Source organism: Triticum urartu, chromosome 1 (genome assembly GCF_003073215.2).
Source record: "Triticum urartu cultivar G1812 chromosome 1, Tu2.1, whole genome shotgun sequence".
Lineage (NCBI taxonomy): Eukaryota > Viridiplantae > Streptophyta > Magnoliopsida > Poales > Poaceae > Triticum > Triticum urartu.
In genome coordinates, this window is record NC_053022.1 from 421,667,553 (window position 1) to 421,682,283 (window position 14,731).

Sequence of the window (14,731 nt, forward strand, 5' to 3'; positions counted from 1 at the left end):
TGATTAGGATGCCATTAACATGTGGGTTGGGAAGTAGTTGATGAGATAGAACCTATTGCCCGGCTATATTTCAAACCTTGGGAGTTACTTATACGAATTGCTTATATTGCTATGCTATGCTCGTAGACGTGGTTTGGGTGAGTGAAATCCATGACAGATGTGAGATTGTTAATTAATGGTTTAACTTAAGGTGGCAACTTGAATAGACATCTGGGTGGATTGAGGCACCTGGAGAACCCAGTGTTGCCTGTATTTTTTGGAAATCCCGGGGTTCTGTGTGATTTTCCTATGGACCGCCACCTAGGCTCAAAGGGAACTGAGATGATTCATGCTAGAAACTTCCGTGTGCTGCCACAAGCTATTATGGGCTCTAGCATAGTTGAGTAAGTTACGTGAAGCTCTTGAAGAGGTGGATCAACAGGTAGTGGGTTGTAGGTTTGGTATGGTCTGCCCGGAGTAGAGAGTTAATGTTTCTGAAAGACTGTGTCTCGGTCATCCGTTTCTCAAACACCATGTAGTGCGAGAAATCCAACGAAGGCGATCGAGTCTTGTGGGGAAAAGTGCGCAAACCTCTGCAGACTGTACAAACTAATCATGGTTAGCCGTGTCCCCGGTTATGGACATCTTGAGTATCTAGTACTTGGAGTATCTTAAGTATCTCATCACTTTTTACCTTAATATTGTTGGGTTGATAATTACTTTAATTGGGATCGAGTTGGAGGAACCTTCTCAATGATGTTTCAACTACCATGATAGTTAAATTAAAATCTATTCCTTTGTTGTAGGGAAAAATTGGCTTTTCGCAAAACAATAACCATAGAGCTTTCCACCAGCCAAATAAGCATGTAGTGATAGCATTATTATGTTCTTGCTCTACTGTGTTATTTTGCCAGCATATTCCATGTGCTGACCCGTTTTCGGGCTGCAACGTATTATGTTGCAGACTTTTCAGACGAGGAGTAAGGTTCGTTAGGTCGTTGCCGTGCAGCTCAGCTATGCTGTTGGAGTTGATGTACTCACTTTATCTTCCAAGCCTTCCGCTGTTATCGTGTTAGATGGCCTTAAGCCATATTTATTGTAATAAGTTCTCTTTTGAGACATTCGATGTAATAAGTGTGTGATTGCTACTCTGTTATAAATCCTTCGAGTACTGTGTGTGTCAGCATTACCGATCTCGGGATGACACTGAAGCACAAAGACTTGACCGTTTGAGGCTGGGTCGCTACAAAGATGGTATCAGAGCGCACGCTGAGTGTAGGACAGGACCATTAAGCTAAAGCCATAGATCACTATTCTCTTCTCATTTCTGACTCCTCTCCATTTTCCACTCTTTAGGATGGCGGATGCAAGGAACAAGTTTGCACAACCGGATGAAGACACACCTTTTGGACGGCACTTGAAGGAAGTCACTAGGTTCCTGAACATAGGAATACCAAGCTTCACCGGGACTTACAACGCCACTTTACCAGAAGACGAGCGATGGATGATTCAAGTTCAAGTTCCAGGAAGGACCTTCACGCCAGTCACTAAACCCGTAGAGTTTTCCTTTGATGCACCAACCTGGAGTCTAGGAAAGAGTATGGCAGCTCACATCACCATGGGACACATTGGAGAAGTTCACCAAAAGGATCTTAAGGATACTATCTACCAGATCTGTGGGTGCCGAGATGAGCAATGGGAGATGATCAGCACCAGGAAAGATAGATCAATTGCAGCTTTCATCTAGGAACTAAACCAGCACATTCGACGCCAGGAGAATCAAATGTGCGCAGGCATGATAGATCTGAAGAAGGCGAAGACAAGGATCATCGAATTGGAAGAAGAACTTAAGTCTACACGCTATGGATACGAGGAGGAAATTGCGACACTATTGGAGAAGAATGACGACCTGATTAAGAAGATCGGAGTATTCATGGGAGACCCTGCACCAGTAGAAGAAGACGAAGAACCCATGGAGATTCGTCAGGAGGACTACATCATCATCGACGACACCGACTCCAACCTTAGCGATGATGACTCTGAAGACGAAGCTGGAGCAGATATCATGGAGTCTTAAACCGAGGAATATTTTTAGTAGACCACCACATCAGTAGTAGTATTCCACCATGTAAATAGTGTAGTCCGAGCACTTTCGTGATAGTTCTAGACCAATTGTATGCCCTTGCTTGATTGATTGAGTGAAATGGTTGTGTTTGTCTCATGTGCATATGGGTAGTTCTTTCTCATTAGACCTCATTCTATTCTAATCTCTTCCCTCTAAACCCATCAGATGCCTCCGAGACATGACCCCGGATTCGCTTTCCCACCCGAGCTCACTCAGTTGATCCAACAGCAGAATACCCTGATGCAGTTGTTAGTCCAGAACCAAGGCAACAATGACAACAATAATCCACCACCACCACCACCAGTTGACAACTTAGCCCATTTTCTGAGGTTGCAACCGCCGGTGTTTTCCAGTAGCACCGAGCCTATAGTAGCAGATGATTGGCTCCGCAGGATTGGAAGGGAGTTAACCACTGCAGGATGTACCGATGCTGAGAAGGTGCGTTTTGCCGCACATCAATTGGATGGACCAGCAGCCTCATGGTGGGAGAATTACACTGTCACCTACCCTATAGCCACAGTGACATGGGACCAGTTTCAGCAAGCCTTCTGTAAAACCCATGTCTCAACTGGAGCTATGAGTATGAAGAAGCGTGAGTTTCACAACTTACGCCAGGGGAACCGTACTATGGCTCAGTACACGGATGATTTTAGCAAGTTATCTCGCTATGCCCCTGATGATGTGGCCACAGATGCCGCAAAGCAGGAGAAGTTTATGGAAGGGCTGAATGATGAGATGAGCATGCAGTTGATGGTGGCAACATTCAACAACTACCAGGAGTTGGTAGATAAGGCTCTTATGATTGAAGGGAAGCAGCAGCAGATTGAGAACCGTAAGAGGAAGTATGGACAAGGGAGGTATACCTCAGGAGCTCAGCAGAAGCCTCGCCTAACCCCGAACTCGGGAGGACTTGTTCATAACCATGGAGGCCACACCCATAATGGAGTAAGTAACCATAATCATACTGGCCCAAGGAATGGGAATGGGAATGGAGCAAGCAACAATCAGAACTGCCCCAATCCAGCCACACCCAACAAGAGAGACCTAAGCCACGTTACTTGTTTCAAGTGCGGGAAGACTGGACACTATGCAACGGAGTGCCCTGAAGGGAAGAATGGAAACGAAAATGGGAGCGCTAGGAAGAAGCCTAATCCATTCAATAAAGGACAAGTAAACCATGTTAACGTGGAGGAGGTTAAAGAGCAGCCAGACGCAGTTATAGGTAACTTTTTGGTTAAGTCATTTACCGCTCTTGTTCTTTTTGACACTGGTGCATCGCATTCATACATATCAAGGGAATTCGTGGATAAGTTTAAACTACCGACCCAAACCCTTAGGACCCCTCTGTTAGTAAGTTGACCTGGAGTAGAGTATATGGCTAGTCGATGGTGCGACCAGATACCCTTAACCATTGGCAACCATGTTTTTCCGTCCGACCTAATTATCTTGGAGTCACAAGGATTGGATGTGATATTAGGAATGGACTGGATGTCAAAGTACGGAGGAAGCATTGACTATGTTAGTAGATCAATTTGCCTCACCACCCCCGAGGGAAAAAGGATCAAGTATGTATCTAGGCATGCGCCAAGAAGTAGCCAAGTAAATACCCTCACGGGAGTTGTTCAGGAGGAAGTGCCTGTAGTAAAGGATTACCTGGATGGTTTCCCAGAGGAGTTACCAGGCATGCCACCGGATTGAGATATCGAGTTTTTGATAGAGCTATTGCCAGGCACAGGGCCAATATCCAAGAGACCCTACCGGATGCCCGCGAATGATCTGGAGGAGATTAAGAAACAGATCAAGGGGTTATTGGAGAAAGGCTACATTTGACGGAGTTCATCACCATGGGGAGCCCCAGTGCTTTTGGTTGAGAAGAAGGATAAGTCCCTAAGAATGGTTGTTGATTATCGAGCCTTGAATGAAGTGACGATTAAGAACAAGTACCCATTGCCGATGATCAATGATCTGTTTGATCAGCTGCAAGGAGCTAAGGTGTTTTCGAAGATCGATCTGCGATCGGGATACCATCAGTTCAAGATACGGGAGAAGGATATACCAAAGACATCATTCACCGCACGGTACGGGTTATATGAATATACGGTCATGTTGTTTGGACTGACTAACGCCCCTGCCTATTTCATGAGCATGATGAACAAGGTGTTCATGGAATATTTGGATAAGTTTGTTGTGGTGTTCATTAATGATATAATGGTATATTCGAAGAATGAAGAGGAGCACAAGGAGCATTTGCGTTTAGTTCTCGGGAAACTCAGGGGACATCAGTTGTATGCCAAGTTCAGCAAATGCGAAATTTTGGTTGAAGGAAGTCGGATTCCTTGGACATGTTATATCAGGAGAAGGTATAGCAGTAGACCCCACCAAGGTTCAGTCAGTCACTGAATGGTTGGCGCCCACTTCAGTTAGCGAGATCCGCAGTTTTCTTGGACTCGCAGGATACTATCGGAGATTCATTGAGAATTTTTCCAAGATCGCAAAGCCAATGACAGAATTATTGAAGAAGGATACCAATTTTAAATGGACGGAAGATTGCGAGGCAAGTTTCCAGGAGCTGAAGAAACGTTTGACTACATCCCTAGTGCTGACACTGCCAGATATACGTAAGGATTTCCAAGTGTATTACGATGCCTCTCGCCTAGGACTTGGAAGTGTGCTTATGTAGGACGGAAGAGTTATTTCGTATGCCTCACGACAACTAAAACCACACGAGTTGAATTATGCCATGCATGATTTGGAGCTAGCAGCCGTAGTGCATGTGTTGAAGACTTGGAGACATTACCTTATTGGAAACCATTGTGATGTGTACACGGATCATAAGAGTTTGAAGTACATTTTCACACAGAAGGAACTGAACCTTAGACAGAGGAGATGGTTGGAGCTCATAAAGGATTATGACATGAAGCTTCAGTATCATCCAGGAAAGGCCAATGTCGTAGCAGACGCTTTGAGCCGGAAGAGTTATGATAATACCCTAGAGAGCACGGGATTGCCGAAGGAGTTAGCAGAGGATCTCCGGGAACTTAAATTGGAGATTGTTCCTAGAGGTTTTGTTGCAACAATGGAGGTTCAGTCTACATTGTTGGGAAATATTCGAGAATCTCAGAAGGATGACAAAGAGATTGCGGAGATAAAAGAGAGAATGAGCGAAGGAAAGGCCAAAGGTTTTCGTGAGGACGAGCACGACACCTTATGGTTTGAGGACCGTGTTTATGTGCCCAATAACACAGAGATCAGGAAATTAATACTTCAGGAGGCTCATGACTCACCATACTCGATACACCCCGGAAACACCAAGATGTATTTGGATTTGAAGGAGCGTTTTTGGTGGACACGGATGAAGAAGGATATCGCCGAGTATGTAGCCGTATGTGATGTATGTCAGAGAGTGAAGGTAGAGCATCAAAAGCCAGCAGGATTGCTACAGCCTATGCCCGTACCCGAATGGAAGTGGGATAAACTTGGCATGGATTTTATCACCGGATTACCAAGGACCAAATCAGGTTATGATTCTATATGGGTAGTAGTTGACCGCTTGACCAAAGTGGCACACTTTATACCAGTGAAAACAACTTATACCAGTGCAAAGTTGGCCAAGATATATATGACCAGGATCGTATGTCTGCATGGAGTTTCGAGGACCATCATATCAGATAGAGGAACACAGTTTACCTCAAAGTTTTGGCATCAGCTGCACCAGACTTTGGGAATGAGATTGGAGTTCAGTACAACATTTCACCCGCAGACAGATGGACAGACTGAGAGAGTCAACCAGATTCTGGAGGACATGTTGAGGGCCTGTGCGCTAGATTATGGATCTAGTTGGGATGACAATCTGCCTTACACAGAGTTCTCATACAACAATAGTTACCATGCCAGTCTGAAGATGGCACCGTTCGATGCCCTGTATGGACGAAGGTGCAGAACACCGTTGATGTGGGATGAAGTTGGAGACCGACAGTTGTTTGGACCAGATGCTACCTCTTTTAGCACTGCGTTGGTTTTCCCCGAAGAGGAAGGGATGATGCAGCAAAGTAGCGTAAGTATTTCCCTCAGTTTTTGACAACCAAGGTATCAATCCAATAGGAGGCTACGCGCGAGTCCCTCGCACCTGCACAAAACAAATAAATCCTCGCAACCAACACAAATAGGGGTTGTCAATCCCTATAGGGCCACTTACGAGAGTGAGATCTGATAGATATGATAAGATAATATTTTTGGTATTTTTATGATAAAGATGCAAAGTAAAATAAAGGCAAAGTAAATGTCAAAGTAAATAACTAAGTAGTAGGAGATTGATATGATAAAGATAGACCCGGGGGCCATAGGTTTCACTAGTGGCTTATCTTGAGAGCATAAGTATTCTACGGTGGGTGAACAAATTACTTTTGAGCAATTGGCATAATTGAGCATAGTTATGAGAATATCTAGGTATGATCATGTATATAGGCATCACGTCCGAGACAAGTAGACCGACTCCTGCCTGCATTTACTAATATTACTCCACTCATCGACTGCTATCCATCATGCATCTAGAGTATTAAGTTAAAAACAGAGTAACGCCTTAAGAAAGATGACATGATATAGAGGGATAGACTCATGCAATATGAAGAAAACCACATATTGTTATCCTCGATGGAAACAATACAATGCATGCCTTGCTGCCCTTACTGTCACCGGGAAAGGACACCGCAAGATTGAACCCAAAGCTAAGCACTTCTCCCATTGCAAGAAAGATCAATCTAGTAGGCCAAACCAAACTGATAATTCGAAGAGACTTGTAAACATAACCAATCATACATAAAAGAATTCAGAGAAGATTCAAATATTATTCATAGATAGACTTGATCACAAACCCACAATTCATCGGTCTCAACAAACACACCGCAAAAAGAAGATTACATCGAATAGATCTCCACAAGAGAGGGGGAGAACATTGTATTGAGATCCAAAAAGAGAGAAGAAGCCATCTAGCTACTAACTATGGACCCGTAGGTCTGAGGTAAACTACTCACACTTCATCGGAGGGGCTATGGTGTTGATGTAGAAGCCCTCCGTGATCGATGCCCCCTCCGGCGGAGCTCCGGAACAGGCCCCAAGATGGGATCTCGTGGATACGGAAAGTTGCGGCGGTGGAATTAGGTTTTTGGCTCCGTATCTGATCGTTTGGGGGTACGTGGGTATATATAGGAGGAAGAAGTACGTCGATGGAGCAACAGGGGGCCCACGAGGGTGGAGGGCGCGCCCGGGGAGGGGGGGGGGTAGGCGCGCCCCCTACCTCGTGGCCTCCTGTTACGTGTCTTGACATAGGGTCCAAGTCTGCAGAGTTGTATTCGATGAGAAAATCATGTTCCTGAAGGTTTCATTCCGTTTGGACTCCGTTTGATATTCCTTTTCTTCGAAACCCTAAAACAGGCAAAAAACAAGAATTCTGGGTTGGGCCTCCGGTTAATAGGTTAGTCCCAAAAATAATATAAAAGTGGATAATAAAGCCCAATAATGTCCAAAACAGTAGATAATATAGCATGGAGCAATCAAAAAATTATAGATACGCTGGCGACGTATCAAGCATCCCCAAGCTTAATTCCTGCTCGTCCTCGAGTAGGTAAATGATAAAAACAGAACTTTTGATGCGGAGTGCTACTTGGCATAATTTTAATGTAATTCTTCTTAATTGTGGTATGAATATTTAGATCCGAAAGATTCAAGACAAAAGTTCATATTGACATAGAAAATAATAATACTTCAAGCATACTAACAAAGCAATTATGTCTTCTCAAAATAACATGGCTAAGGAAAGTTATCCCTACAAAATCATATAGTCTGGCTATGCTCTATCTTCACCACACAAAATATTTAAATCATGAACAACCTCGATGAAGCCAAGAAATTGTTTCATACTTTTGACATTCTCAAAACCTTTTCAATCTTCACGCAATACTTGAGCGTGAGCCATGGATATAGCACTATAGGTGGAATAGAGTGGTGGTTGTGGAGAAGACAAAAAGGAGAAGATAGTATCACATCAACTAGGTGTATCAACGGGCTATGGAGATGCCCATCAATAGATATCAATGTGAGTGAGTAGGGATTACCATGCAACGGATGCACTAGAGCTATAAGTATATGAAAGCTCAAAAAGAAACTAAGTGGGTGTGCATCCAACTTGCTTGCTCATGAAGACCTAGGGCAATTTGAGGAAGCCCATCATTGGAATATGCAAGCCAAGGTCTAAAATGAAAGATTCCCACTAGTATATGGAAGTGATAACTTCCGAGACTCTCTACTATGAAGATCATGGTGCTACTTTGAAGCACAAGTGTGGTAAAAGGATAGTAACATTGTCCCTTCTCTCTTTTTCTCTCATATTTTTTTATTTGGGCCGTTTCTCTTTTTTATGGCCTCTTTTCTTTTTTTATTTGGGCTTCTTTGGCCTCTTTTATTTATTTTTCGTCCGGAGTCTCATCCCGACTTGTGGGGGAATCATAGTCTCCATCATCCTTTCCTCACTGGGACAATGCTCTAATAATGATGATCATCAGACTTTTATTTTTCTTACAACTCAACAATTATAACTCGATACTTAGAACAAAATATGACTCTATGTGAATGCCTCCGATGGTGTACCGGTATATGCAATGATGCATGAGTGACAAGCATGAAAGAATTATGAACGATGGCTTTGCCACAAATACTATGTCAACTACATGATCATGCTAAGCAATATGACAATGATGGAGTGTGTCATAAACAGAACGGTGGAATGTTGCATGGCAATATATCTCGGAATGACTATGGAAATTCCATAATAGGTAGGTATGGTGGCTGTTTTGAGGAAGGTATATGGTAGGTGTATGATACCGGCAAAAGGTGCGCGGTATTAAAGAGGCTAGCAAAAGTGGAAGGGTGAGAGTGCGTATAATCCATGGACTCAACATTAGTCATAAAGAACTCATATACTTATTGCAAAAATCTACAAGTTATCAAAGCAAAGTATTACGCGCATGCTCCTAGGGGGATAGATTGGTAGGAAAAGACCATCGCTCATCCCCGACCGCCACTCATAAGGAAGGCAATCAATAAATAAATCATGCTCCGACTTCATCACATAACGGTTCACCATACGTGCATGCTACGGGAATCACAAGCTTCAACACAACTATTTCTCAAATTCACAACTACTCAACTAGCTCAACTTTAATATCACCATCTCCATATCTCAAAACAATTATCAAGTATCAAACTTATCATAGTATTCAACACACTCATAAGAGAGTTTTATTATTAATCTTGCATACCAAGCGTATTGGGATTTTAAGAAAATTACCATGCTATTAAGACTCTCAAAATAATCTAAGTGAAGCATGAGATATCAATAGTTTCTATAAAACAAATCCACCACCGTGCTCTAAAAGATATAAGTGAAGCACTAGAGCAAAATTATATAACTCAAAAGATATAAGCGAAGCACATAGAGTATTCTAACAAATTCCAAATCATATATGGCTCTCTCAGAAGGTGTGTACAGCAAGGATGATTGTGGTAAACTAACAAGCAACGACTCAAATCACACAAGACGCTCCAAGCAAAACACATATCATGTGGTAAATAAAAATATAGCTCCAAGTAAAGTTACCGATAGAAGTAGACGAAAGAGGGGATGCCTTCCGGGGCATCCCCAAGCTTTGGATTCTAGGTGTCCTTAGATTATCTTGGGGGTTCCATGGGCATCCCCAAGCTTAGGCTCTTGCCACTCCTTGTTCCATAATCCAGCAAATCTTTACCCAAAACTTGAAAACTTCATAACACAAAACTTAAAGTAGAAAATCTCGTGAGCTCCGTTAGCGAAAGAAAACAAAAGACCACTTTAAGGTACTGTAATGAACCCATTCTTTATTTATATCGGTGTTATATCTACTGTATTCCAACTTCTCTATGGTTTATAAACTAATTTACTAGCCACAGATTCATCAAAATAAGCAAACAACACACGAAAAACAGAATCTGTCAAAAACAGAACAGTCTGTAGTAATCTGTAGCTAGCGCAAGATATGGAACCCCAAAAATTATAAAATAAATTTATGGACGTGAGGAATTTATCTATTAATCATCTACAGAAAGAATTAACTAAATAGCACTTTCCAAATAAAAATGACAGCAGTTCTTGTGAGCGCTAAAGTTTCTGTTTTTTTACACCAAGTTCAACAAGACTTTCCCCAAGTCTTCCCAACGGTTCTACTTGGCACAAACACTAATTGAACACAAAAAACACAACCAAAACAGAGGCTAGATAATTTATTTATTACTAAACAGGAGCAAAAATCAAGGAATAAAAAAAAATTGGGTTGCCTCCCAACAAGCGCTATCGTTTAACGCCCCTAGCTAGGCATAACAAGCAAGAATAGATCTAGGTATTGCCATCTTTGGTAGGCAATCCATAAGTGGATCTCATAATAGATTAATAAGGTAATTTAATTTTATTTCTAGGAAAGTGTTCCATGCCTTTCCGTAATGGAAATTCGAATCTAATATTTCCTTCCTTCATATCAATAATTGCACCAATCGTTCTAAGGAAAGGTCTACCAAGAATAATAGGACATGAAGGATTGCAATATATGTGAAGAACAATAAAATCTACGGGCACATAATTCCTATTTGCAACAATAAGAACATTATTGATTCTTCCCATAGGTTTCTTAATAGTGGAATCTGCAAGGTGCAAGTTTAGAGAGCAATCATCAAAATCAGGAAACCTAACAAATCACACAAAGTCTTTGGAATCGTGGAAACACTAGCACCCAAATCACATAAAGCATAGAATTCATGATCTTTAATTTTAATAGTTGGTTCCCACTCATCATAAAGTTTTCTGGGGATAGAAACTTCCAATTCAAGTTTTTCTTCATAAGATTGCATCAAGGCATCAACGATATGTTTAGTAAACGCTTTATTTTGACTATAAGCATGAGGAGAATTTAGCACGGATTGCAACAAGGAAATACAATAAATCAAAGAGAAATTTTCATAGTTAAATTCCTTGAAATCCATAATAATGGGTTTAGCAACATCTAGGGTTTTAATTTCTTCAATCCCACTTTTATCAAATTTAGCACCAAGATCAAAAGATTCAGAATTCTAGGAACGCCTTCTAGGTAAAGGTGGATTATATTCAGTCCCATCATTATCAAGATTCATATTGCAAAACAAATATTTAATAGGGGACACATCAATAACTTTTAGATCTTCGTCATTATTTTCATAGGAACTAGAAGAACATGCTTTTATAAAGGCATCTTTCTTAGCACGCATCCTAGCGGTTCTTTCTTTGCACTCATCAATGGAAATTCTCATGGCTTTGAGAAACTCATTGATATCATGCTTAGGTGGAATAGATCTTAGTTTCAAAGAATCAACATCAAGAGCAATTCTATCAACGTTCCTAGCCAAATCATCAATCTTAAGCAATTTTTCGTAAATCATAGCATTAAAATTCTTTTGCGAAGTAATAAATTCTTTAAGATTAGAATCAAAATCAGAGGGCATCTTATTATAATTTCCATAAGAATTGTTGTAGGAATTACCATAATTATTAGAGGGATTACTAGGATAAGGCCTAGGATTGAAATTTCCTCTATACGCGTTGTTACCAAAATTGTTCCTACCAACAAAATTCACATCCATAGATTCATTATTATTCTCAATCAAAGTAGACAAGGGCATATCATTAGGATCAGAAGAAACACTCTTATTAGCAAATAATTTCATAAGTTCATCCATCTTTCCACTCAAAACATTAATTTCTTCTATCGCATGCACCTTTTTATTAGTAGATCTTTCAGTATGCCATTGAGAATAATTAACCATAATATTATCCAGGAGTTTAGTAGCTTCTCCTAAAGTGATTTCCATAAAAGTGCCTCCCGCGGCCGAATCTAAAAGATTTCTAGAAGCAAAATTCAATCCGGCATAAATTTTTTGTATAATCATCCATAAATTTAAACCATGACTAGGGCAATTATGTATCATTAATTTCATTCTCTCCCAAGCTTGTGCAACATGTTCATGATCAAGTTGCTTAAAATTCATAATATCGTTTCTAAGAGAGATGATCTTAGTGGGAGGAAAATACTTAGAGATAAAAGCATCTTTGCACTTATTCCATGAACCAATACTATTTTTAGGCAAAGACAAAAACCAAGCTTTAGCACGATCTCTAAGCAAAAAAGGAAATAGCTTCAATTTAACAATATCATTATCCACATCTTTCTTCTATTGCATGTCACACAAATCAACGAAGCTATTTAGATGGGTAGTGGCATCTTTACTAGGAAGGCCGGAGAACGGATCTTTCATAACAAGATTCAGCAAAGCAGCATTAATTTTGCAAGATTCAGCATCGGTAAGAGGAGCAATCGGAGTGCTAATAAAATCATTGTTGTTGGTATTGGTGAAGTCACACAATTTAGTATTATCTTGAGCCTTCGTGACAAGCAAGCAAACTAACACATGAGCAAACAAAAAGCAAGCGGGCAAAAAGAGGCAAATTGAGAAAGAGAGGGAGGATAGAGAGAGAGAGGGCAAATAAAACCGCAAGGGTGAAGTGGGGGAGAGGAAAACGAGAGGCAAATGACAAATAATGTAATGCGGGAGATAAGGGTATGTGATGGGTACTTGGTATGTTGACTTTTGCGTAGACCTCCCCGGCAACGGCACCAGAAATCCTTCTTGCTACCTCTTTTAGCACTGCGTTGGTTTTCCCCGAAGAGGAAGGGATGATGCAGCAAAGTAGCTAAGTATTTCCCTAAGTTTTTGAGAACCAAGGTATCAATCCAGTAGGAGGCTACGCGTGAGTCCCTCGCACCTGCACAAAACAAATAAATCCTCGCAACCAACGCAAATAGGGGTTGTCAATCCCTATAGGGCCACTTACGAGAGTGAGATATGATAGATATGATAAGATAATATTTTTGGTATTTTTATGATAAAGATGCAAAGTAAAATAAAGGCAAAGTAAATGGCAAAGTAAATAACTAAGTAGTAGGAGATTGATATGATAAATATAGACCCGGGGGCCATAGGTTTCACTAGTGGCTTCTCTCGAGAGCATAAGTATTCTACGGTGGGTGAACAAATTACTGTTGAGCAATTGGCATAATTGAGCATAGTTATGAGAATATCTAGGTATGATCATGTATATAGGCATCACGTCCGAGACAAGTAGACCGAATCCTGCCTGCATCTACTACTATTACTCCACTCATCGACCGCTATCCAGCATGCATCTAGAGTATTAAGTTAAAAACAGAGTAACGCCTTAAGCAAGATGACATGATGTAGAGGGATAGACTCATGCAATATGAAGAAAACCCCATCTTGTTATCCTCGATGGCAACAATACAATACATGCTTTGCTGCCCTTACTGTCACCAGGAAAGGACACCGCAAGATTGAACCCAAAGCTAAGCACTTCTCCCATTGCAAGAAAGATCAATCTAGTAGGCCAAACCAAACTGATAATTCGAAGAGACTTGTAAACATAACCAATCATACATAAAAGAATTCAGAGAAGATACAAATATTATTCATAGATAGACTTGATCATAAACCCACAATTCATCGGTCTCAACAAACACACCGCAAAAAGAAGATTACATCGAATAGACCTCCACAAGAGAGGGGGAGAACATTGTATTGAGATCCAAAAAGAGAGAAGAAGCCATCTAGCTACTAACTATGGACCCGTAGGACTGAGGTAAACTACTCACACTTCATCGGAGGGGCTATGGTGTTGATGTAGAAGCCCTCCGCGATCGATGCCTGTAAGTGCATCTAGTGCCACCCCTAGTTGGTTTTGGAGTATTGACGACAAACCTAGTTGAGGGACTAATGTGTTTGTGAGAATTGCAGGATAACACAGGTAGAAGTCCCTCATTGATTTGGTTTTCCTACCAGAGATGACCCCTAAAAATGTATGAAGACATTGAAGTCAAAGGTGGTATATGAAGATATTCAGATTGAAGACTATGACAAGAGAAGACACCACATGAAGCCTATGGAGCTCGAAGACTTAGATCTTTCGTAGTTCTCTTTCTTCTGTGTTGAGTCATAGGAACCACCGTACTGTTAAGTGGGGTCCAAGAGAACCAGTCAGAATGACTGAAGTGATGCTTAAACAAAACCTATGTCTTCGAGTGAAGACTTTGAGAGCGAATCTTGTCCAGAGTCGGGCAAGTCAGCTTTGCTTGAAGCCCAAGTAAAGTTGCCATGTGAGTTTGAAATCTGACCATTGGAACACGTGTCAGTTCCTTAGTGACCCAGGGTCATTTCGGACAAATCAGGTCGGGTTGCCAAGTGGCTATAAATAGCCCACCCCCTACAACCATAAACGGTTGGCTGCTCAGATTCAGAGTACGACTTTTGTCGTTTGAGAGCAACCCACCTCGAAGCCTTTGAGAGAGAATTCCTTGCGAGGATAAAGCCCTAACCACCCAGAGCCAAAGAGAATTAGGCATCACTTAAGTCTTCTTGTCTGTGTGATCTGAAGACTTATTACACTTGAGGACTGTGCATCCTCCAGCTGGTTAGGCGTCGCGTTCTGAGCATCCAAGAGAC